Consider the following 17,500-nt stretch of genomic DNA (forward strand, 5'->3'; position numbering starts at 1 on the left):
GACATCTATAAAGGGCCGTTTTGTCACCAGTGCTGTTGCTTACGGCCATACCACCCTGAACACGCCCGATCTCGTCTAATCTCGGAAGCTAAGCAGGGTCGAGCCTGGTCAGTACTTGGATGGGAGACCGCCTGGGAATACCAGGTGCTGTAAGCTTTTTCACTTCTCTTTCCAAACAGCACGGTGGAGACTTTGAAAACCAGAGCAGCTTGTCTCTGGATGTTGAATTTCATCATTCCTCGCTCCTACAAAATTTTTCTGAGTGAAATTGATCAGCTTCTAATTAGTTTATGATATAATGATATACACTTGTAACTCGTGATCTGCTCTTTAAAAAATCTTTGTAAAGCATTGACATTGTGTGTACACCATTCTATTGATTTTCATCAGTGCCTGCCAGTGTCCATCGAAGAAGCAGTGTCCATCGAAGAAGCAGCAGCGCCCTGTGCAGTTTGTAAAAGAGAAGTGAAAAAGCTTACAGCAGCTGGTATTCCCAGGCGGTCTCCCATCCAAGTACTGACCAGGCCCGACCCTGCTTAGCTTCCGAGATCAGACGAGATCGGGCGTGTTCAGGGTGGTATGGCCGTAAGCAACATTTGCAGCAACAAAAAGGCCATTTAAAGATGCTGTAACACAACGTTTTGGTATTCTGCCCATACAGGTAGCAGCTGCAGATTGTCAGGAACACAAACAGATATTCTCACTATAATGACAAAAATGGCCTTTGTAAGAAACTCTGTCAGTGTTACATTGTTACAGGCTAAAACTATTATTGGATTATTATCACTGCAGTATTGCTGTGTAAGCAGCATTTTCAAGTATCATGCTGCGCCATATTTTCTGAAACAATCACGTTTTAAATGTCAAATCTAAATGTACAAAGTCGCAATAACAATCACAAACGTAGTGGAGTAAAAACTCCAATCTATCCCTGTAAAATAAAGTATAAAGTAGCATAAAATAGAAAAAAGCACCTCAAACCTGCATTCAAGCAGCGTAGTTACAATCTCACCTCTGTCGTAGATAGTGTTTATCATTCATGTGGGGAAACTGTGTCACTGTAATCAGAGCTCCTTGCCCAGAAGTTCTGTAAATATGGTAATGTCCCTATGAGCAGAAATGCACACAGGCGTTCACGGCGGCAGTGATAGACATCTATAAAGGGCCGTTTTGTCACCAGTGCTGTTGCTTACGGCCATACCACCCTGAACATGCCCGATCTCGTCTGATCTCGGAAGCTAAGCAGGGTCGGGCCTGGTCAGTACTTGGATGGGAGACCGCCTGGGAATACCAGGTGCTGTAAGCTTTTTCACTTCTCTTTCCAAACAGCACGGTGGAGACTTTGAAAACCAGAGCAGCTTGTCTCTGGATGTTGAATTTCATCATTCCTCGCTCCTACAAAATTTTTCTGAGTGAAATTGATCAGCTTCTAATTAGTTTATGATATAATGATATACACTTGTAACTCGTGATCTGCTCTTTAAAAAATCTTTGTAAAGCATTGACATTGTGTGTACACCATTCTATTGATTTTCATCAGTGCCTGCCAGTGTCCATCGAAGAAGCAGTGTCCATCGAAGAAGCAGCAGCGCCCTGTGCAGTTTGTAAAAGAGAAGTGAAAAAGCTTACAGCAGCTGGTATTCCCAGGCGGTCTCCCATCCAAGTACTGACCAGGCCCGACCCTGCTTAGCTTCCGAGATCAGACGAGATCGGGCGTGTTCAGGGTGGTATGGCCGTAAGCAACATTTGCAGCAACAAAAAGGCCATTTAAAGATGCTGTAACACAACGTTTTGGTATTCTGCCCATACAGGTAGCAGCTGCAGATTGTCAGGAACACAAACAGATATTCTCACTATAATGACAAAAATGGCCTTTGTAAGAAACTCTGTCAGTGTTACATTGTTACAGGCTAAAACTATTATTGGATTATTATCACTGCAGTATTGCTGTGTAAGCAGCATTTTCAAGTATCATGCTGCGCCATATTTTCTGAAACAATCACGTTTTAAATGTCAAATCTAAATGTACAAAGTCGCAATAACAATCACAAACGTAGTGGAGTAAAAACTCCAATCTATCCCTGTAAAATAAAGTATAAAGTAGCATAAAATAGAAAAAAGCACCTCAAACCTGCATTCAAGCAGCGTAGTTACAATCTCACCTCTGTCGTAGATAGTGTTTATCATTCATGTGGGGAAACTGTGTCACTGTAATCAGAGCTCCTTGCCCAGAAGTTCTGTAAATATGCTAATGTCCCTATGAGCAGAAATGCACACAGGCGTTCACGGCGGCAGTGATAGACATCTATAAAGGGCCGTTTTGTCACCAGTGCTGTTGCTTACGGCCATACCACCCTGAACACGCCCGATCTCGTCTGATCTCGGAAGCTAAGCAGGGTCGGGCCTGGTCAGTACTTGGATGGGAGACCGCCTGGGAATACCAGGTGCTGTAAGCTTTTTCACTTCTCTTTCCAAACAGCACGGTGGAGACTTTGAAAACCAGAGCAGCTTGTCTCTGGATGTTGAATTTCATCATTCCTCGCTCCTACAAAATTTTTCTGAGTGAAATTGATCAGCTTCTAATTAGTTTATGATATAATGATATACACTTGTAACTCGTGATCTGCTCTTTAAAAAATCTTTGTAAAGCATTGACATTGTGTGTACACCATTCTATTGATTTTCATCAGTGCCTGCCAGTGTCCATCGAAGAAGCAGCAGCGCCCTCTGCTGTTTGTAAAAGAGAAGTGAAAAAGCTTACAGCACCTGGTATTCCCAGGCGGTCTCCCATCCAAGTACTGACCAGGCCCGACCCTGCTTAGCTTCCGAGATCAGACGAGATCGGGCGTGTTCAGGGTGGTATGGCCGTAAGCAACATTTGCAGCAACAAAAAGGCCATTTAAAGATGCTGTAACACAACGTTTTGGTATTCTGCCCATACAGGTAGCAGCTGCAGATTGTCAGGAACACAAACAGATATTCTCACTATAATGACAAAAATGGCCTTTGTAAGAAACTCTGTCAGTGTTACATTGTTACAGGCTAAAACTATTATTGGATTATTATCACTGCAGTATTGCTGTGTAAGCAGCATTTTCAAGTATCATGCTGCGCCATATTTTCTGAAACAATCACGTTTTAAATGTCAAATCTAAATGTACAAAGTCGCAATAACAATCACAAACGTAGTGGAGTAAAAACTCCAATCTATCCCTGTAAAATAAAGTATAAAGTAGCATAAAATAGAAAAAAGCACCTCAAACCTGCATTCAAGCAGCGTAGTTACAATCTCACCTCTGTCGTAGATAGTGTTTATCATTCATGTGGGGAAACTGTGTCACTGTAATCAGAGCTCCTTGCCCAGAAGTTCTGTAAATATGCTAATGTCCCTATGAGCAGAAATGCACACAGGCGTTCACGGCGGCAGTGATAGACATCTATAAAGGGCCGTTTTGTCACCAGTGCTGTTGCTTACGGCCATACCACCCTGAACACGCCCGATCTCGTCTGATCTCGGAAGCTAAGCAGGGTCGGGCCTGGTCAGTACTTGGATGGGAGACCGCCTGGGAATACCAGGTGCTGTAAGCTTTTTCACTTCTCTTTCCAAACAGCACGGTGGAGACTTTGAAAACCAGAGCAGCTTGTCTCTGGATGTTGAATTTCATCATTCCTCGCTCCTACAAAATTTTTCTGAGTGAAATTGATCAGCTTCTAATTAGTTTATGATATAATGATATACACTTGTAACTCGTGATCTGCTCTTTAAAAAATCTTTGTAAAGCATTGACATTGTGTGTACACCATTCTATTGATTTTCATCAGTGCCTGCCAGTGTCCATCGAAGAAGCAGCAGCGCCCTCTGCTGTTTGTAAAAGAGAAGTGAAAAAGCTTACAGCACCTGGTATTCCCAGGCGGTCTCCCATCCAAGTACTGACCAGGCCCGACCCTGCTTAGCTTCCGAGATCAGACGAGATCGGGCGTGTTCAGGGTGGTATGGCCGTAAGCAACATTTGCAGCAACAAAAAGGCCATTTAAAGATGCTGTAACACAACGTTTTGGTATTCTGCCCATACAGGTAGCAGCTGCAGATTGTCAGGAACACAAACAGATATTCTCACTATAATGACAAAAATGGCCTTTGTAAGAAACTCTGTCAGTGTTACATTGTTACAGGCTAAAACTATTATTGGATTATTATCACTGCAGTATTGCTGTGTAAGCAGCATTTTCAAGTTTCATGCTGCGCCATATTTTCTGAAACAATCACGTTTTAAATGTCAAATCTAAATGTACAAAGTCGCAATAACAATCACAAACGTAGTGGAGTAAAAACTCCAATCTATCCCTGTAAAATAAAGTATAAAGTAGCATAAAATAGAAAAAAGCACCTCAAACCTGCATTCAAGCAGCGTAGTTACAATCTCACCTCTGTCGTAGATAGTGTTTATCATTCATGTGGGGAAACTGTGTCACTGTAATCAGAGCTCCTTGCCCAGAAGTTCTGTAAATATGGTAATGTCCCTATGAGCAGAAATGCACACAGGCGTTCACGGCGGCAGTGATAGACATCTATAAAGGGCCGTTTTGTCACCAGTGCTGTTGCTTACGGCCATACCACCCTGAACATGCCCGATCTCGTCTGATCTCGGAAGCTAAGCAGGGTCGGGCCTGGTCAGTACTTGGATGGGAGACCGCCTGGGAATACCAGGTGCTGTAAGCTTTTTCACTTCTCTTTCCAAACAGCACGGTGGAGACTTTGAAAACCAGAGCAGCTTGTCTCTGGATGTTGAATTTCATCATTCCTCGCTCCTACAAAATTTTTCTGAGTGAAATTGATCAGCTTCTAATTAGTTTATGATATAATGATATACACTTGTAACTCGTGATCTGCTCTTTAAAAAATCTTTGTAAAGCATTGACATTGTGTGTACACCATTCTATTGATTTTCATCAGTGCCTGCCAGTGTCCATCGAAGAAGCAGTGTCCATCGAAGAAGCAGCAGCGCCCTGTGCAGTTTGTAAAAGAGAAGTGAAAAAGCTTACAGCAGCTGGTATTCCCAGGCGGTCTCCCATCCAAGTACTGACCAGGCCCGACCCTGCTTAGCTTCCGAGATCAGACGAGATCGGGCGTGTTCAGGGTGGTATGGCCGTAAGCAACATTTGCAGCAACAAAAAGGCCATTTAAAGATGCTGTAACACAACGTTTTGGTATTCTGCCCATACAGGTAGCAGCTGCAGATTGTCAGGAACACAAACAGATATTCTCACTATAATGACAAAAATGGCCTTTGTAAGAAACTCTGTCAGTGTTACATTGTTACAGGCTAAAACTATTATTGGATTATTATCACTGCAGTATTGCTGTGTAAGCAGCATTTTCAAGTATCATGCTGCGCCATATTTTCTGAAACAATCACGTTTTAAATGTCAAATCTAAATGTACAAAGTCGCAATAACAATCACAAACGTAGTGGAGTAAAAACTCCAATCTATCCCTGTAAAATAAAGTATAAAGTAGCATAAAATAGAAAAAAGCACCTCAAACCTGCATTCAAGCAGCGTAGTTACAATCTCACCTCTGTCGTAGATAGTGTTTATCATTCATGTGGGGAAACTGTGTCACTGTAATCAGAGCTCCTTGCCCAGAAGTTCTGTAAATATGCTAATGTCCCTATGAGCAGAAATGCACACAGGCGTTCACGGCGGCAGTGATAGACATCTATAAAGGGCCGTTTTGTCACCAGTGCTGTTGCTTACGGCCATACCACCCTGAACACGCCCGATCTCGTCTGATCTCGGAAGCTAAGCAGGGTCGGGCCTGGTCAGTACTTGGATGGGAGACCGCCTGGGAATACCAGGTGCTGTAAGCTTTTTCACTTCTCTTTCCAAACAGCACGGTGGAGACTTTGAAAACCAGAGCAGCTTGTCTCTGGATGTTGAATTTCATCATTCCTCGCTCCTACAAAATTTTTCTGAGTGAAATTGATCAGCTTCTAATTAGTTTATGATATAATGATATACACTTGTAACTCGTGATCTGCTCTTTAAAAAATCTTTGTAAAGCATTGACATTGTGTGTACACCATTCTATTGATTTTCATCAGTGCCTGCCAGTGTCCATCGAAGAAGCAGCAGCGCCCTCTGCTGTTTGTAAAAGAGAAGTGAAAAAGCTTACAGCACCTGGTATTCCCAGGCGGTCTCCCATCCAAGTACTGACCAGGCCCGACCCTGCTTAGCTTCCGAGATCAGACGAGATCGGGCGTGTTCAGGGTGGTATGGCCGTAAGCAACATTTGCAGCAACAAAAAGGCCATTTAAAGATGCTGTAACACAACGTTTTGGTATTCTGCCCATACAGGTAGCAGCTGCAGATTGTCAGGAACACAAACAGATATTCTCACTATAATGACAAAAATGGCCTTTGTAAGAAACTCTGTCAGTGTTACATTGTTACAGGCTAAAACTATTATTGGATTATTATCACTGCAGTATTGCTGTGTAAGCAGCATTTTCAAGTATCATGCTGCGCCATATTTTCTGAAACAATCACGTTTTAAATGTCAAATCTAAATGTACAAAGTCGCAATAACAATCACAAACGTAGTGGAGTAAAAACTCCAATCTATCCCTGTAAAATAAAGTATAAAGTAGCATAAAATAGAAAAAAGCACCTCAAACCTGCATTCAAGCAGCGTAGTTACAATCTCACCTCTGTCGTAGATAGTGTTTATCATTCATGTGGGGAAACTGTGTCACTGTAATCAGAGCTCCTTGCCCAGAAGTTCTGTAAATATGCTAATGTCCCTATGAGCAGAAATGCACACAGGCGTTCACGGCGGCAGTGATAGACATCTATAAAGGGCCGTTTTGTCACCAGTGCTGTTGCTTACGGCCATACCACCCTGAACACGCCCGATCTCGTCTGATCTCGGAAGCTAAGCAGGGTCGGGCCTGGTCAGTACTTGGATGGGAGACCGCCTGGGAATACCAGGTGCTGTAAGCTTTTTCACTTCTCTTTCCAAACAGCACGGTGGAGACTTTGAAAACCAGAGCAGCTTGTCTCTGGATGTTGAATTTCATCATTCCTCGCTCCTACAAAATTTTTCTGAGTGAAATTGATCAGCTTCTAATTAGTTTATGATATAATGATATACACTTGTAACTCGTGATCTGCTCTTTAAAAAATCTTTGTAAAGCATTGACATTGTGTGTACACCATTCTATTGATTTTCATCAGTGCCTGCCAGTGTCCATCGAAGAAGCAGCAGCGCCCTCTGCTGTTTGTAAAAGAGAAGTGAAAAAGCTTACAGCACCTGGTATTCCCAGGCGGTCTCCCATCCAAGTACTGACCAGGCCCGACCCTGCTTAGCTTCCGAGATCAGACGAGATCGGGCGTGTTCAGGGTGGTATGGCCGTAAGCAACATTTGCAGCAACAAAAAGGCCATTTAAAGATGCTGTAACACAACGTTTTGGTATTCTGCCCATACAGGTAGCAGCTGCAGATTGTCAGGAACACAAACAGATATTCTCACTATAATGACAAAAATGGCCTTTGTAAGAAACTCTGTCAGTGTTACATTGTTACAGGCTAAAACTATTATTGGATTATTATCACTGCAGTATTGCTGTGTAAGCAGCATTTTCAAGTATCATGCTGCGCCATATTTTCTGAAACAATCACGTTTTAAATGTCAAATCTAAATGTACAAAGTCGCAATAACAATCACAAACGTAGTGGAGTAAAAACTCCAATCTATCCCTGTAAAATAAAGTATAAAGTAGCATAAAATAGAAAAAAGCACCTCAAACCTGCATTCAAGCAGCGTAGTTACAATCTCACCTCTGTCGTAGATAGTGTTTATCATTCATGTGGGGAAACTGTGTCACTGTAATCAGAGCTCCTTGCCCAGAAGTTCTGTAAATATGCTAATGTCCCTATGAGCAGAAATGCACACAGGCGTTCACGGCGGCAGTGATAGACATCTATAAAGGGCCGTTTTGTCACCAGTGCTGTTGCTTACGGCCATACCACCCTGAACACGCCCGATCTCGTCTGATCTCGGAAGCTAAGCAGGGTCGGGCCTGGTCAGTACTTGGATGGGAGACCGCCTGGGAATACCAGGTGCTGTAAGCTTTTTCACTTCTCTTTCCAAACAGCACGGTGGAGACTTTGAAAACCAGAGCAGCTTGTCTCTGGATGTTGAATTTCATCATTCCTCGCTCCTACAAAATTTTTCTGAGTGAAATTGATCAGCTTCTAATTAGTTTATGATATAATGATATACACTTGTAACTCGTGATCTGCTCTTTAAAAAATCTTTGTAAAGCATTGACATTGTGTGTACACCATTCTATTGATTTTCATCAGTGCCTGCCAGTGTCCATCGAAGAAGCAGCAGCGCCCTCTGCTGTTTGTAAAAGAGAAGTGAAAAAGCTTACAGCACCTGGTATTCCCAGGCGGTCTCCCATCCAAGTACTGACCAGGCCCGACCCTGCTTAGCTTCCGAGATCAGACGAGATCGGGCGTGTTCAGGGTGGTATGGCCGTAAGCAACATTTGCAGCAACAAAAAGGCCATTTAAAGATGCTGTAACACAACGTTTTGGTATTCTGCCCATACAGGTAGCAGCTGCAGATTGTCAGGAACACAAACAGATATTCTCACTATAATGACAAAAATGGCCTTTGTAAGAAACTCTGTCAGTGTTACATTGTTACAGGCTAAAACTATTATTGGATTATTATCACTGCAGTATTGCTGTGTAAGCAGCATTTTCAAGTATCATGCTGCGCCATATTTTCTGAAACAATCACGTTTTAAATGTCAAATCTAAATGTACAAAGTCGCAATAACAATCACAAACGTAGTGGAGTAAAAACTCCAATCTATCCCTGTAAAATAAAGTATAAAGTAGCATAAAATAGAAAAAAGCACCTCAAACCTGCATTCAAGCAGCGTAGTTACAATCTCACCTCTGTCGTAGATAGTGTTTATCATTCATGTGGGGAAACTGTGTCACTGTAATCAGAGCTCCTTGCCCAGAAGTTCTGTAAATATGCTAATGTCCCTATGAGCAGAAATGCACACAGGCGTTCACGGCGGCAGTGATAGACATCTATAAAGGGCCGTTTTTTGTCACCAGTGCTGTTGCTTACGGCCATACCACCCTGAACACGCCCGATCTCGTCTGATCTCGGAAGCTAAGCAGGGTCGGGCCTGGTCAGTACTTGGATGGGAGACCGCCTGGGAATACCAGGTGCTGTAAGCTTTTTCACTTCTCTTTCCAAACAGCACGGTGGAGACTTTGAAAACCAGAGCAGCTTGTCTCTGGATGTTGAATTTCATCATTCCTCGCTCCTACAAAATTTTTCTGAGTGAAATTGATCAGCTTCTAATTAGTTTATGATATAATGATATACACTTGTAACTCGTGATCTGCTCTTTAAAAAATCTTTGTAAAGCATTGACATTGTGTGTACACCATTCTATTGATTTTCATCAGTGCCTGCCAGTGTCCATCGAAGAAGCAGCAGCACCCTCTGCTGTTTGTAAAAGAGACGTGAAAAAGCTTACAGCACCTGGTATTCCCAGGCGGTCTCCCATCCAAGTACTGACCAGGCCCGAACCTGCTTAGCTTCCGAGATCAGACGAGATCGGGCGTGTTCAGGGTGGTATGGCCGTAAGCAACATTTGCAGTAACAAAAAGGCCATTTAAAGATGCTGTAACACAACGTTTTGGTATTCTGCCCATACAGGTAGCAGCTGCAGATTGTCAGGAACACAAACAGATATTCTCACTATAATGACAAAAATGGCCTTTGTAAGAAACTCTGTCAGTGTTACATTGTTACAGGCTAAAACTATTATTGGATTATTATCACTGCAGTATTGCTGTGTAAGCAGCATTTTCAAGTATCATGCTGCGCCATATTTTCTGAAACAATCACGTTTTAAATGTCAAATCTAAATGTACAAAGTCGTAATAACAATCACAAACGTAGTGGAGTAAAAACTCCAATCTATCCCTGTAAAATAAAGTATAAAGTAGCATAAAATAGAAAAAAGCACCTCAAACCTGCATTCAAGCAGCGTAGTTACAATCTCACCTCTGTCGTAGATAGTGTTTATCATTCATGTGGGGAAACTGTGTCACTGTAATCAGAGCTCCTTGCCCAGAAGTTCTGTAAATATGCTAATGTCCCTATGAGCAGAAATGCACACAGGCGTTCACGGCGGCAGTGATAGACATCTATAAAGGGCCGTTTTGTCACCAGTGCTGTTGCTTACGGCCATACCACCCTGAACACGCCCGATCTCGTCTGATCTAGGAAGCTAAGCAGGGTCGGGCCTGGTCAGTACTTGGATGGGAGACCGCCTGGGAATACCAGGTGCTGTAAGCTTTTTCACTTCTCTTTCCAAACAGCACGCGGCGCCGCTGCTTCTCCGGTGGAGACTTTGAAAACCAGAGCAGCTTGTCTCTGGATGTTGAATTTCATCATTCCTCGCTCCTACAAAATTTTTCTGAGTGAAATTCATCAGCTTCTAATTAGTTTATGATATAATGATATACACTTGTAACTCGTGATCTGCTCTTTAAAAAATCTTTGTAAAGCATTGACATTGTGTGTACACCATTCTATTGATTTTCATCAGTGCCTGCCAGTGTCCATCGAAGAAGCAGCAGCGCCCTCTGCTGTTTGTAAAAGAGAAGTGAAAAAGCTTACAGCACCTGGTATTCCCAGGCGGTCTCCCATCCAAGTACTGACCAGGCCCGACCCTGCTTAGCTTCCGAGATCAGACGAGATCGGGCGTGTTCAGGGTGGTATGGCCGTAAGCAACATTTGCAGCAACAAAAAGGCCATTTAAAGATGCTGTAACACAACGTTTTGGTATTCTGCCCATACAGGTAGCAGCTGCAGATTGTCAGGAACACAAACAGATATTCTCACTATAATGACAAAAATGGCCTTTGTAAGAAACTCTGTCAGTGTTACATTGTTACAGGCTAAAACTATTATTGGATTATTATCACTGCAGTATTGCTGTGTAAGCAGCATTTTCAAGTTTCATGCTGCGCCATATTTTCTGAAACAATCACGTTTTAAATGTCAAATCTAAATGTACAAAGTCGCAATAACAATCACAAACGTAGTGGAGTAAAAACTCCAATCTATCCCTGTAAAATAAAGTATAAAGTAGCATAAAATAGAAAAAAGCACCTCAAACCTGCATTCAAGCAGCGTAGTTACAATCTCACCTCTGTCGTAGATAGTGTTTATCATTCATGTGGGGAAACTGTGTCACTGTAATCAGAGCTCCTTGCCCAGAAGTTCTGTAAATATGCTAATGTCCCTATGAGCAGAAATGCACACAGGCGTTCACGGCGGCAGTGATAGACATCTATAAAGGGCCGTTTTGTCACCAGTGCTGTTGCTTACGGCCATACCACCCTGAACACGCCCGATCTCGTCTGATCTCGGAAGCTAAGCAGGGTCGGGCCTGGTCAGTACTTGGATGGGAGACCGCCTGGGAATACCAGGTGCTGTAAGCTTTTTCACTTCTCTTTCCAAACAGCACGGTGGAGACTTTGAAAACCAGAGCAGCTTGTCTCTGGATGTTGAATTTCATCATTCCTCGCTCCTACAAAATTTTTCTGAGTGAAATTGATCAGCTTCTAATTAGTTTATGATATAATGATATACACTTGTAACTCGTGATCTGCTCTTTAAAAAATCTTTGTAAAGCATTGACATTGTGTGTACACCATTCTATTGATTTTCATCAGTGCCTGCCAGTGTCCATCGAAGAAGCAGTGTCCATCGAAGAAGCAGCAGCGCCCTGTGCAGTTTGTAAAAGAGAAGTGAAAAAGCTTACAGCACCTGGTATTCCCAGGCGGTCTCCCATCCAAGTACTGACCAGGCCCGACCCTGCTTAGCTTCCGAGATCAGACGAGATCGGGCGTGTTCAGGGTGGTATGGCCGTAAGCAACATTTGCAGCAACAAAAAGGCCATTTAAAGATGCTGTAACACAACGTTTTGGTATTCTGCCCATACAGGTAGCAGCTGCAGATTGTCAGGAACACAAACAGATATTCTCACTATAATGACAAAAATGGCCTTTGTAAGAAACTCTGTCAGTGTTACATTGTTACAGGCTAAAACTATTATTGGATTATTATCACTGCAGTATTGCTGTGTAAGCAGCATTTTCAAGTATCATGCTGCGCCATATTTTCTGAAACAATCACGTTTTAAATGTCAAATCTAAATGTACAAAGTCGCAATAACAATCACAAACGTAGTGGAGTAAAAACTCCAATCTATCCCTGTAAAATAAAGTATAAAGTAGCATAAAATAGAAAAAAGCACCTCAAACCTGCATTCAAGCAGCGTAGTTACAATCTCACCTCTGTCGTAGATAGTGTTTATCATTCATGTGGGGAAACTGTGTCACTGTAATCAGAGCTCCTTGCCCAGAAGTTCTGTAAATATGCTAATTTCCCTATGAGCAGAAATGCACACAGGCGTTCACGGCGGCAGTGATAGACATCTATAAAGGGCCGTTTTGTCACCAGTGCTGTTGCTTACAGCCATACCACCCTGAACACGCCCGATCTCGTCTGATCTCGGAAGCTAAGCAGGGTCGGGCCTGGTCAGTACTTGGATGGGAGACCGCCTGGGAATACCAGGTGCTGTAAGCTTTTTCACTTCTCTTTCCAAACAGCACGGTGGAGACTTTGAAAACCAGAGCAGCTTGTCTCTGGATGTTGAATTTCATCATTCCTCGCTCCTACAAAATTTTTCTGAGTGAAATTGATCAGCTTCTAATTAGTTTATGATATAATGATATACACTTGTAACTCGTGATCTGCTCTTTAAAAAATCTTTGTAAAGCATTGACATTGTGTGTACACCATTCTATTGATTTTCATCAGTGCCTGCCAGTGTCCATCGAAGAAGCAGTGTCCATCGAAGAAGCAGCAGCGCCCTGTGCAGTTTGTAAAAGAGAAGTGAAAAAGCTTACAGCACCTGGTATTCCCAGGCGGTCTCCCATCCAAGTACTGACCAGGCCCGACCCTGCTTAGCTTCCGAGATCAGACGAGATCGGGCGTGTTCAGGGTGGTATGGCCGTAAGCAACATTTGCAGCAACATTTGCAGCAACAAAAAGGCCATTTAAAGATGCTGTAACACAACGTTTTGGTATTCTGCCCATACAGGTAGCAGCTGCAGATTGTCAGGAACACAAACAGATATTCTCACTATAATGACAAAAATGGCCTTTGTAAGAAACTCTGTCAGTGTTACATTGTTACAGGCTAAAACTATTATTGGATTATTATCACTGCAGTATTGCTGTGTAAGCAGCATTTTCAAGTATCATGCTGCGCCATATTTTCTGAAACAATCACGTTTTAAATGTCAAATCTAAATGTACAAAGTCGCAATAACAATCACAAACGTAGTGGAGTAAAAACTCCAATCTATCCCTGTAAAATAAAGTATAAAGTAGCATAAAATAGAAAAAAGCACCTCAAACCTGCATTCAAGCAGCGTAGTTACAATCTCACCTCTGTCGTAGATAGTGTTTATCATTCATGTGGGGAAACTGTGTCACTGTAATCAGAGCTCCTTGCCCAGAAGTTCTGTAAATATGCTAATGTCCCTATGAGCAGAAATGCACACAGGCGTTCACGGCGGCAGTGATAGACATCTATAAAGGGCCGTTTTGTCACCAGTGCTGTTGCTTACGGCCATACCACCCTGAACACGCCCGATCTCGTCTGATCTCGGAAGCTAAGCAGGGTCGGGCCTGGTCAGTACTTGGATGGGAGACCGCCTGGGAATACCAGGTGCTGTAAGCTTTTTCACTTCTCTTTCCAAACAGCACGGTGGAGACTTTGAAAACCAGAGCAGCTTGTCTCTGGATGTTGAATTTCATCATTCCTCGCTCCTACAAAATTTTTCTGAGTGAAATTGATCAGCTTCTAATTAGTTTATGATATAATGATATACACTTGTAACTCGTGATCTGCTCTTTAAAAAATCTTTGTAAAGCATTGACATTGTGTGTACACCATTCTATTGATTTTCATCAGTGCCTGCCAGTGTCCATCGAAGAAGCAGCAGCGCCCTCTGCTGTTTGTAAAAGAGAAGTGAAAAAGCTTACAGCACCTGGTATTCCCAGGCGGTCTCCCATCCAAGTACTGACCAGGCCCGACCCTGCTTAGCTTCCGAGATCAGACGAGATCGGGCGTGTTCAGGGTGGTATGGCCGTAAGCAACATTTGCAGCAACAAAAAGGCCATTTAAAGATGCTGTAACACAACGTTTTGGTATTCTGCCCATACAGGTAGCAGCTGCAGATTGTCAGGAACACAAACAGATATTCTCACTATAATGACAAAAATGGCCTTTGTAAGAAACTCTGTCAGTGTTACATTGTTACAGGCTAAAACTATTATTGGATTATTATCACTGCAGTATTGCTGTGTAAGCAGCATTTTCAAGTTTCATGCTGCGCCATATTTTCTGAAACAATCACGTTTTAAATGTCAAATCTAAATGTACAAAGTCGCAATAACAATCACAAACGTAGTGGAGTAAAAACTCCAATCTATCCCTGTAAAATAAAGTATAAAGTAGCATAAAATAGAAAAAAGCACCTCAAACCTGCATTCAAGCAGCGTAGTTACAATCTCACCTCTGTCGTAGATAGTGTTTATCATTCATGTGGGGAAACTGTGTCACTGTAATCAGAGCTCCTTGCCCAGAAGTTCTGTAAATATGCTAATGTCCCTATGAGCAGAAATGCACACAGGCGTTCACGGCGGCAGTGATAGACATCTATAAAGGGCCGTTTTGTCACCAGTGCTGTTGCTTACGGCCATACCACCCTGAACACGCCCGATCTCGTCTGATCTCGGAAGCTAAGCAGGGTCGGGCCTGGTCAGTACTTGGATGGGAGACCGCCTGGGAATACCAGGTGCTGTAAGCTTTTTCACTTCTCTTTCCAAACAGCACGGTGGAGACTTTGAAAACCAGAGCAGCTTGTCTCTGGATGTTGAATTTCATCATTCCTCGCTCCTACAAAATTTTTCTGAGTGAAATTGATCAGCTTCTAATTAGTTTATGATATAATGATATACACTTGTAACTCGTGATCTGCTCTTTAAAAAATCTTTGTAAAGCATTGACATTGTGTGTACACCATTCTATTGATTTTCATCAGTGCCTGCCAGTGTCCATCGAAGAAGCAGTGTCCATCGAAGAAGCAGCAGCGCCCTGTGCAGTTTGTAAAAGAGAAGTGAAAAAGCTTACAGCACCTGGTATTCCCAGGCGGTCTCCCATCCAAGTACTGACCAGGCCCGACCCTGCTTAGCTTCCGAGATCAGACGAGATCGGGCGTGTTCAGGGTGGTATGGCCGTAAGCAACATTTGCAGCAACAAAAAGGCCATTTAAAGATGCTGTAACACAACGTTTTGGTATTCTGCCCATACAGGTAGCAGCTGCAGATTGTCAGGAACACAAACAGATATTCTCACTATAATGACAAAAATGGCCTTTGTAAGAAACTCTGTCAGTGTTACATTGTTACAGGCTAAAACTATTATTGGATTATTATCACTGCAGTATTGCTGTGTAAGCAGCATTTTCAAGTATCATGCTGCGCCATATTTTCTGAAACAATCACGTTTTAAATGTCAAATCTAAATGTACAAAGTCGCAATAACAATCACAAACGTAGTGGAGTAAAAACTCCAATCTATCCCTGTAAAATAAAGTATAAAGTAGCATAAAATAGAAAAAAGCACCTCAAACCTGCATTCAAGCAGCGTAGTTACAATCTCACCTCTGTCGTAGATAGTGTTTATCATTCATGTGGGGAAACTGTGTCACTGTAATCAGAGCTCCTTGCCCAGAAGTTCTGTAAATATGCTAATGTCCCTATGAGCAGAAATGCACACAGGCGTTCACGGCGGCAGTGATAGACATCTATAAAGGGCCGTTTTGTCACCAGTGCTGTTGCTTACGGCCATACCACCCTGAACACGCCCGATCTCGTCTGATCTCGGAAGCTAAGCAGGGTCGGGCCTGGTCAGTACTTGGATGGGAGACCGCCTGGGAATACCAGGTGCTGTAAGCTTTTTCACTTCTCTTTCCAAACAGCACGGTGGAGACTTTGAAAACCAGAGCAGCTTGTCTCTGGATGTTGAATTTCATCATTCCTCGCTCCTACAAAATTTTTCTGAGTGAAATTGATCAGCTTCTAATTAGTTTATGATATAATGATATACACTTGTAACTCGTGATCTGCTCTTTAAAAAATCTTTGTAAAGCATTGACATTGTGTGTACACCATTCTATTGATTTTCATCAGTGCCTGCCAGTGTCCATCGAAGAAGCAGTGTCCATCGAAGAAGCAGCAGCGCCCTGTGCAGTTTGTAAAAGAGAAGTGAAAAAGCTTACAGCACCTGGTATTCCCAGGCGGTCTCCCATCCAAGTACTGACCAGGCCCGACCCTGCTTAGCTTCCGAGATCAGACGAGATCGGGCGTGTTCAGGGTGGTATGGCCGTAAGCAACATTTGCAGCAACATTTGCAGCAACAAAAAGGCCATTTAAAGATGCTGTAACACAACGTTTTGGTATTCTGCCCATACAGGTAGCAGCTGCAGATTGTCAGGAACACAAACAGATATTCTCACTATAATGACAAAAATGGCCTTTGTAAGAAACTCTGTCAGTGTTACATTGTTACAGGCTAAAACTATTATTGGATTATTATCACTGCAGTATTGCTGTGTAAGCAGCATTTTCAAGTATCATGCTGCGCCATATTTTCTGAAACAATCACGTTTTAAATGTCAAATCTAAATGTACAAAGTCGCAATAACAATCACAAACGTAGTGGAGTAAAAACTCCAATCTATCCCTGTAAAATAAAGTATAAAGTAGCATAAAATAGAAAAAAGCACCTCAAACCTGCATTCAAGCAGCGTAGTTACAATCTCACCTCTGTCGTAGATAGTGTTTATCATTCATGTGGGGAAACTGTGTCACTGTAATCAGAGCTCCTTGCCCAGAAGTTCTGTAAATATGCTAATGTCCCTATGAGCAGAAATGCACACAGGCGTTCACGGCGGCAGTGATAGACATCTATAAAGGGCCGTTTTGTCACCAGTGCTGTTGCTTACGGCCATACCACCCTGAACACGCCCGATCTCGTCTGATCTCGGAAGCTAAGCAGGGTCGGGCCTGGTCAGTACTTGGATGGGAGACCGCCTGGGAATACCAGGTGCTGTAAGCTTTTTCACTTCTCTTTCCAAACAGCACGGTGGAGACTTTGAAAACCAGAGCAGCTTGTCTCTGGATGTTGAATTTCATCATTCCTCGCTCCTACAAAATTTTTCTGAGTGAAATTGATCAGCTTCTAATTAGTTTATGATATAATGATATACACTTGTAACTCGTGATCTGCTCTTTAAAAAATCTTTGTAAAG

At 42.6% G+C, this 17,500-nt stretch overlaps 31 non-coding genes across 31 annotated transcripts; 16 read left to right on the forward strand and 15 right to left on the reverse strand.

Moving 5' to 3' along the window:
* Nucleotides 1–37: 37 nt before the first annotated feature.
* Nucleotides 38–156, forward strand: LOC141755592 (5S ribosomal RNA). Its single transcript, XR_012591287.1, has one exon. It is a non-coding gene; the product is annotated as a 5S ribosomal RNA (ribosomal RNA).
* Nucleotides 157–472: 316 nt separating this feature from the next.
* LOC141755548 (5S ribosomal RNA) lies at nucleotides 473–591 on the reverse strand. Its single transcript, XR_012591245.1, has one exon. It is a non-coding gene; the product is annotated as a 5S ribosomal RNA (ribosomal RNA).
* Nucleotides 592–1,187: 596 nt separating this feature from the next.
* On the forward strand, nucleotides 1,188–1,306 carry LOC141755373 (5S ribosomal RNA). Its single transcript, XR_012591078.1, has one exon. It is a non-coding gene; the product is annotated as a 5S ribosomal RNA (ribosomal RNA).
* A 316-nt stretch (nucleotides 1,307–1,622) lies between these two features.
* LOC141755549 (5S ribosomal RNA) lies at nucleotides 1,623–1,741 on the reverse strand. Its single transcript, XR_012591246.1, has one exon. It is a non-coding gene; the product is annotated as a 5S ribosomal RNA (ribosomal RNA).
* A 596-nt stretch (nucleotides 1,742–2,337) lies between these two features.
* LOC141755127 (5S ribosomal RNA) lies at nucleotides 2,338–2,456 on the forward strand. Its single transcript, XR_012590839.1, has one exon. It is a non-coding gene; the product is annotated as a 5S ribosomal RNA (ribosomal RNA).
* Nucleotides 2,457–2,754: 298 nt separating this feature from the next.
* LOC141755128 (5S ribosomal RNA) lies at nucleotides 2,755–2,873 on the reverse strand. The gene has a single exon (XR_012590840.1). It is a non-coding gene; the product is annotated as a 5S ribosomal RNA (ribosomal RNA).
* A 596-nt stretch (nucleotides 2,874–3,469) lies between these two features.
* On the forward strand, nucleotides 3,470–3,588 carry LOC141755129 (5S ribosomal RNA). Its single transcript, XR_012590841.1, has one exon. It is a non-coding gene; the product is annotated as a 5S ribosomal RNA (ribosomal RNA).
* A 298-nt stretch (nucleotides 3,589–3,886) lies between these two features.
* Nucleotides 3,887–4,005, reverse strand: LOC141755130 (5S ribosomal RNA). Its single transcript, XR_012590842.1, has one exon. It is a non-coding gene; the product is annotated as a 5S ribosomal RNA (ribosomal RNA).
* A 596-nt stretch (nucleotides 4,006–4,601) lies between these two features.
* On the forward strand, nucleotides 4,602–4,720 carry LOC141755374 (5S ribosomal RNA). Its single transcript, XR_012591079.1, has one exon. It is a non-coding gene; the product is annotated as a 5S ribosomal RNA (ribosomal RNA).
* Nucleotides 4,721–5,036: 316 nt separating this feature from the next.
* On the reverse strand, nucleotides 5,037–5,155 carry LOC141755550 (5S ribosomal RNA). The gene has a single exon (XR_012591247.1). It is a non-coding gene; the product is annotated as a 5S ribosomal RNA (ribosomal RNA).
* A 596-nt stretch (nucleotides 5,156–5,751) lies between these two features.
* Nucleotides 5,752–5,870, forward strand: LOC141755131 (5S ribosomal RNA). The gene has a single exon (XR_012590843.1). It is a non-coding gene; the product is annotated as a 5S ribosomal RNA (ribosomal RNA).
* Nucleotides 5,871–6,168: 298 nt separating this feature from the next.
* Nucleotides 6,169–6,287, reverse strand: LOC141755133 (5S ribosomal RNA). Its single transcript, XR_012590844.1, has one exon. It is a non-coding gene; the product is annotated as a 5S ribosomal RNA (ribosomal RNA).
* A 596-nt stretch (nucleotides 6,288–6,883) lies between these two features.
* Nucleotides 6,884–7,002, forward strand: LOC141755134 (5S ribosomal RNA). The gene has a single exon (XR_012590845.1). It is a non-coding gene; the product is annotated as a 5S ribosomal RNA (ribosomal RNA).
* A 298-nt stretch (nucleotides 7,003–7,300) lies between these two features.
* On the reverse strand, nucleotides 7,301–7,419 carry LOC141755135 (5S ribosomal RNA). Its single transcript, XR_012590846.1, has one exon. It is a non-coding gene; the product is annotated as a 5S ribosomal RNA (ribosomal RNA).
* A 596-nt stretch (nucleotides 7,420–8,015) lies between these two features.
* LOC141755136 (5S ribosomal RNA) lies at nucleotides 8,016–8,134 on the forward strand. Its single transcript, XR_012590847.1, has one exon. It is a non-coding gene; the product is annotated as a 5S ribosomal RNA (ribosomal RNA).
* Nucleotides 8,135–8,432: 298 nt separating this feature from the next.
* On the reverse strand, nucleotides 8,433–8,551 carry LOC141755137 (5S ribosomal RNA). The gene has a single exon (XR_012590848.1). It is a non-coding gene; the product is annotated as a 5S ribosomal RNA (ribosomal RNA).
* Nucleotides 8,552–9,149: 598 nt separating this feature from the next.
* Nucleotides 9,150–9,268, forward strand: LOC141755139 (5S ribosomal RNA). Its single transcript, XR_012590850.1, has one exon. It is a non-coding gene; the product is annotated as a 5S ribosomal RNA (ribosomal RNA).
* Nucleotides 9,269–9,566: 298 nt separating this feature from the next.
* On the reverse strand, nucleotides 9,567–9,685 carry LOC141755465 (5S ribosomal RNA). The gene has a single exon (XR_012591167.1). It is a non-coding gene; the product is annotated as a 5S ribosomal RNA (ribosomal RNA).
* Nucleotides 9,686–10,281: 596 nt separating this feature from the next.
* On the forward strand, nucleotides 10,282–10,400 carry LOC141755536 (5S ribosomal RNA). Its single transcript, XR_012591234.1, has one exon. It is a non-coding gene; the product is annotated as a 5S ribosomal RNA (ribosomal RNA).
* Nucleotides 10,401–10,717: 317 nt separating this feature from the next.
* LOC141755140 (5S ribosomal RNA) lies at nucleotides 10,718–10,836 on the reverse strand. Its single transcript, XR_012590851.1, has one exon. It is a non-coding gene; the product is annotated as a 5S ribosomal RNA (ribosomal RNA).
* Nucleotides 10,837–11,432: 596 nt separating this feature from the next.
* LOC141755141 (5S ribosomal RNA) lies at nucleotides 11,433–11,551 on the forward strand. Its single transcript, XR_012590852.1, has one exon. It is a non-coding gene; the product is annotated as a 5S ribosomal RNA (ribosomal RNA).
* A 316-nt stretch (nucleotides 11,552–11,867) lies between these two features.
* On the reverse strand, nucleotides 11,868–11,986 carry LOC141755142 (5S ribosomal RNA). Its single transcript, XR_012590853.1, has one exon. It is a non-coding gene; the product is annotated as a 5S ribosomal RNA (ribosomal RNA).
* A 596-nt stretch (nucleotides 11,987–12,582) lies between these two features.
* On the forward strand, nucleotides 12,583–12,701 carry LOC141755348 (5S ribosomal RNA). Its single transcript, XR_012591054.1, has one exon. It is a non-coding gene; the product is annotated as a 5S ribosomal RNA (ribosomal RNA).
* Nucleotides 12,702–13,017: 316 nt separating this feature from the next.
* Nucleotides 13,018–13,136, reverse strand: LOC141755143 (5S ribosomal RNA). The gene has a single exon (XR_012590854.1). It is a non-coding gene; the product is annotated as a 5S ribosomal RNA (ribosomal RNA).
* Nucleotides 13,137–13,744: 608 nt separating this feature from the next.
* LOC141755144 (5S ribosomal RNA) lies at nucleotides 13,745–13,863 on the forward strand. The gene has a single exon (XR_012590855.1). It is a non-coding gene; the product is annotated as a 5S ribosomal RNA (ribosomal RNA).
* Nucleotides 13,864–14,161: 298 nt separating this feature from the next.
* LOC141755145 (5S ribosomal RNA) lies at nucleotides 14,162–14,280 on the reverse strand. The gene has a single exon (XR_012590856.1). It is a non-coding gene; the product is annotated as a 5S ribosomal RNA (ribosomal RNA).
* A 596-nt stretch (nucleotides 14,281–14,876) lies between these two features.
* On the forward strand, nucleotides 14,877–14,995 carry LOC141755146 (5S ribosomal RNA). Its single transcript, XR_012590857.1, has one exon. It is a non-coding gene; the product is annotated as a 5S ribosomal RNA (ribosomal RNA).
* A 316-nt stretch (nucleotides 14,996–15,311) lies between these two features.
* Nucleotides 15,312–15,430, reverse strand: LOC141755147 (5S ribosomal RNA). The gene has a single exon (XR_012590858.1). It is a non-coding gene; the product is annotated as a 5S ribosomal RNA (ribosomal RNA).
* Nucleotides 15,431–16,026: 596 nt separating this feature from the next.
* LOC141755148 (5S ribosomal RNA) lies at nucleotides 16,027–16,145 on the forward strand. The gene has a single exon (XR_012590859.1). It is a non-coding gene; the product is annotated as a 5S ribosomal RNA (ribosomal RNA).
* Nucleotides 16,146–16,461: 316 nt separating this feature from the next.
* LOC141755150 (5S ribosomal RNA) lies at nucleotides 16,462–16,580 on the reverse strand. Its single transcript, XR_012590861.1, has one exon. It is a non-coding gene; the product is annotated as a 5S ribosomal RNA (ribosomal RNA).
* Nucleotides 16,581–17,188: 608 nt separating this feature from the next.
* Nucleotides 17,189–17,307, forward strand: LOC141755151 (5S ribosomal RNA). Its single transcript, XR_012590862.1, has one exon. It is a non-coding gene; the product is annotated as a 5S ribosomal RNA (ribosomal RNA).
* Nucleotides 17,308–17,500: the final 193 nt, after the last annotated feature.

This window comes from Sebastes fasciatus, chromosome 17 (genome assembly GCF_043250625.1).
Source record: "Sebastes fasciatus isolate fSebFas1 chromosome 17, fSebFas1.pri, whole genome shotgun sequence".
In the NCBI taxonomy this organism is placed as follows: domain Eukaryota; kingdom Metazoa; phylum Chordata; class Actinopteri; order Perciformes; family Sebastidae; genus Sebastes; species Sebastes fasciatus.